Source organism: Pteropus vampyrus, unplaced genomic scaffold (genome assembly GCF_000151845.1).
Source record: "Pteropus vampyrus isolate Shadow unplaced genomic scaffold, Pvam_2.0 Scaffold154, whole genome shotgun sequence".
NCBI classification, from domain to species: Eukaryota; Metazoa; Chordata; class Mammalia; order Chiroptera; family Pteropodidae; genus Pteropus; species Pteropus vampyrus.
Window position 1 is genome coordinate 7,790 of NW_011888935.1, and position 4,564 is coordinate 12,353.

A 4,564-nucleotide genomic window follows, 5' to 3' on the forward strand; every position below is an offset into this window, starting at 1 on the left:
CATTTGACCTCTGGTGCCCCCATGACCCCTTCGGGGATTTCAGATGGCAGACAATCAGTCTTGGGCTCGGCGTCGGCCAGCCCAGAGGGGCGTGTGCTCAGCTTTGGCTCCAAACACCAGCATTTGTGTATCTGTGAAGTATTTTAATTTCCCCACATTTTTCTGCAGGAGCCAGACCAGGAACCTGGAGCATCCGGGCTGGACCCCTTGCATATACCTCATGTCATCCTCATGACTGGCCCATGAGGTTGGGGTTATCATCCCCATCTTCACAGATGGGGAAACTGAGGCTCAAGGAGACTGGGTTACTGGTCATGGTCACAGGGCTGGTCAGTGAAGGATGGTGTCCGTGTGGCTCCAGGTGCCTGCTCTGAACCACCACGCTCGAGTCACCAAGGCAGGGCGGGGGGTTGGACTGTGACCGAGCACTGGGCTTGGGGTCTTTCACAGCCTGCACCCCGGGAGCTCTGCAGCCTCGCCTAGGTGGTCACCTGTGTAGCATCTGGTAAGGTCCCCTTGGACCTTCTAGCCTGGTAAGAGCAAAGCCATCGTGTAGTAGTGTGCCCAGTCACTGAGGGCAGGTGTCTGCCAGCCACTCGCCTCCCACAGAGGCGCGAGGCTGTCTGTACTCTCCCGGGCCCCAATGTCAGCGGCATCAGCCCAAGAAAGCTGACAAGGTGGAGCAGACTTGGAGTCTGAGCTACGACAGGTTGCTCATCTGAGGTGTCAAAACAACTTTTCCTAGCGCCCTGGTGCTGTTGTGAGCAGCCCAGCCAGCTGGACCTGGGTTTCCTGGGTCGTGCGTTTCCTCTCAGTTTACACTGACAGCTCCCCGGGGATGCTGCCCCAGAGCTTGGCACCTCTGTCCTCTGTCTTTGGCAAACAGGGGCTGGAGGAGGAGAGAGAAGAAAAGAGCGTGCAGTGACACTATAAAACCTCATCCCAGCTAATCGTCACAGCTACCGGAAGCCTATTGTCCCCATCTTAATGATGAAGAAAATGAGACTCGGAGAGTCTCATTTTGTGTATCTGTGTATCTCTTAGGGCACCTAAGAGAGATGCCCTAGTCAGACAAGAGTGCGGTCCAGCCCCAGCCCAAGATCCCCCAGCTGGTTGGTGACAAAGCCAGGATTCGATCCCTCAATTCTCTGGCTCCAAATCCCAGCTCTCAAACCCCCATTCTAATGCTCTCCACGGACCTATCAGAAAAGAAACTCACTCAGAGGCTCTGTGCTCACGCTAGCCTTGACCTCAGCCCTACAGGAAGCTAGACTGGCCTGAGGTTTACTAATTCAGTATCTGCAACAACCAATCAACAAACAAGTTATTTTTAAAAGTACCTTCCAGGCTATGAAGGGAGCCAGAAAGAAATGAGGGTGTATTGCCTCTAAAGAGCTTACAGCCACAACGGGTAGAACAAGCCGAATGCAGGAAACAGCAGAAAACAAAGCCAGGGGGGCCCCGTGGGGTGCAGGGCGACCGAGCAGGCATGTGGGCAGGGTTTGGAAACCCAGCAGCTTTTGGATGTGCGGAGGGGAGCAGACAGGGCCAGGGGGTGCTGTCAGGGCCCCGTTTCTTCTTGGGGAAGGTGGCATGACCCAGGGAGGAAAGAAAGAGGGTTCAGTGAAACAGAGGGAGACGAAAGGTAAAAACATAAAAACAAAAGAGAGAGAGGCAAAGATCCTGGGACAGATGGCCGATGCATTTCTGGCAGAACGGAGTGGGCCCAGCCATTGCCTGAAGCTCAGGCTCCAGGGGAAGGGCCGTCAGCCCTCCAGCCGCAGTTCTTAGACATGACTCCCCTGACCTTCCCAGCTTCCTGCTGTACAGCTTGCCTCTTGTTCAAATAATTTGCCATTACCGGATAAAGGCTAAACATAAAAGACCAACAGCATGCAAGCACTGACTGACGGTAAGGGATCGAGGAGATGGTAAGGGATCGAGGAGATGGTAAGGGATCGAGGAGACGGTCGGGGAAACCAGGGTCTGGTTATCCATCGGATGGTCCCTCACGGCTCTAAGACCAGGCGCCAGGGCTCTGTGAGAGGATCTAGTAGCACCGGCTCTCGGGACAGGGACCCAAACCCACAGGGGAGTGAGTTCTCCCTCAGAGCCACATTGGCGATTCGTCGTTAGACTCGCTGGAAGAGCAGGAACTGGGCGCCTAAGCCATTAATCTCTTCTTTCCTGTCCTCCTCCTTTGCCTCTTGCCGCTGGGAGGAAACACAGGAAACGCAGATACAGTGACGGGAAGTCTGGGGCACCCCAGGAGCACCTAAGAGAGATGCCCTAGTCACACAAGAGTGCAGTCCAGCCCCAGCCCGAGAGGAGGCCCCCGAAGGAGGCACCAGCCTGAGCAGGCTGTGGAAGGACAGCCCGCACCCAGTGCTCAGAGCACAGGAACCCTGGGGCTGCGAAAGATCTGGGGAGCAGGAGCAGGAGGCAGGGTGCAACCTGGAGGAGGCTCAGTGCCCTCAGCCCAGCGTCTGCGGCGGGACAGGAGCCGACCCCAATCGAAAGCAGCGGGGCCTGACTCCCTCGCCATCCCTGCCACCTCGTTGGTTGGACGAGGAAGCTCCCTGGTGTCCGAGACAGCAGCCGCCCTCACAGGGGAAGAACTCCCGGCAGCTCCTGCTCGACCTGAAAGGAGTATCTGAAATGCCGCCCTGGGCACCTCTTTCCTTGGAATCTACAAGTCTCACATTCTTATTAAAGTGCAAAGTCCCTGTGACGCCCTGGCCTCCGGTTAAGAGAAGGTCCCACCTGCAGAGGCAAGCGGCCGATTGCAGCTTCCTGTGGGACCCCAAGCAGGTCAAAGGCGCGTGGGAAGGGTCCTTGGGGAAGGACAGGGAGAGGGCAGAACGTCCGAGAGCAGAAATAGGCCTTCGGAGGCCAGCAAAGCCAAAACGGAGGAGGAGAAGGTTCTCCTTTGTTCTGTAATGTCTAGAGTGGGTGGCATTTGTAGCTCCCCCCTGATCTCCATCTGAAGCAAATGCAGACACTTAAGGCTCTCTGCTTTGGAGCACTTTATGATTTCATCCCGCAGGCTTTATGGAGCACCCACTGTGTGCCAGGCTCTGTGCCAGGGGCTGGTGGCTACGGCAGGGGCAGGGGGATCTGGAGGGCTTCTTCCTGCTCTCAGAACACTCGACGAGGCTGGCCCCGGATCGGAATCAAAGGTGCCATGGCTGTGGACAGCGTCCTGCAGACAGGCACCCACCAGTTGGCCTCTCCCCAAAACCGTGCACCCAGCGGAGGGGGCTGGACAGCCATAGGATGCATCAGCAAACAGCACCTTGTCAAAAGGCTTACCAAAAGCCCAATGCCTGCAGATTAGAAAAATAAACCCACAGGTGAAATGAACATTATAGTAGCAACCTGCCGAGCCTCTTAATCTGTCACTTAAATCTAGGGCTTTTAGCTATAATTGAACATCCTACTGTGACTATTATGAAGAGGAGGAGGAGGAGGCGTCAGAGTTGTGGTTTAGGAGGGCGGAGGAAAATAAATTTCCCTTCAAAACTAGTCAATAACAATGCATCTGTGGAAAAGCAACAGAGAGCTGGCCTATTCACTGCAGAGAAAAGCAATGCATCCTGGGCACTCAGGCGGCGGCTGAATCACGGCCCAGGCCCCCATTATTCCGCGCACGTACAGAGGCCACTGAGAGCCCCTGAGACTGGAAAAGCACCACCACGGTTTTATTTTTTATTTCTTTTTTCTTTGTAGGCGAGGCAACCCTTGGTTGACCTCACAGATTTCAAGGAACTTGTCAGCTTACCATCCCTTATTTTATTTTCATTTTTCATGCCTACAGCACCTGGTCTTCCCAGGTGGCCTCCCATCCAAGGACTAACCAGGCCCGACCCTGCTTAGCTTCCAAGATCGGACGGGATCGGGCTTGTTCAGGGCTATAGATACCATCGCAGTTTTAAAAATTTGAGGAGAAGCTGCCTGGTAGATGACTGTCAGCAGGTTATCCTAACTGCGCCACCTTGCTAAAAGAAATAAAGGAGAAAAGGCAGGAAGGGAGAAGAAGAAGGAGAAAGGAGAAGAGTAAGGGAGAGATGCTCCACGTCACATGTCATCAGGGAATTGCAAATTAAAACAATGGCGAGACACCACTACGCGCCTGTTAGAACAGCCAACGTCCGGAGTGCCGGCCGCACCCGCCGCTGGCGAGGATGTGCAGCCTCGGGAGCTCTCATTCACTGCTGGTGGAAACACAAGACAGCACGGCCGCTTTGGAGGACAGTCCAGTGGCTTCTTATAAAACTAAGCGTCTTCCCGCGGTACGATCCAGCAAGTGCACTCCTTGGCATTCACCCGAAGAAGCTGAAAACGTCTGTCCACACACACACCTGCACCTAGATGTTTCTAGCAGTTTTATTCATAATTGCCAAAACTCGGAAGCCACCAAGATGTATCCATTGAGTAGCTGAATGGATAAATAAAGGGCAGTCCATCCAGACAACGGAATTGTCAGCACCGAAAAAGAAATGAGCTATCGAGCCACAAAAAGACACGGAAAAACAGTAAATGCATATCGCTAAGTGCAAGAAGT

At 54.2% G+C, this 4,564-nt stretch overlaps 1 pseudogene; it reads right to left on the reverse strand.

The window, feature by feature from the left end:
• Window positions 1-3,808: 3,808 nt before the first annotated feature.
• LOC111745424 lies at window positions 3,809-3,931 on the reverse strand (annotated as a pseudogene).
• Window positions 3,932-4,564: the final 633 nt, after the last annotated feature.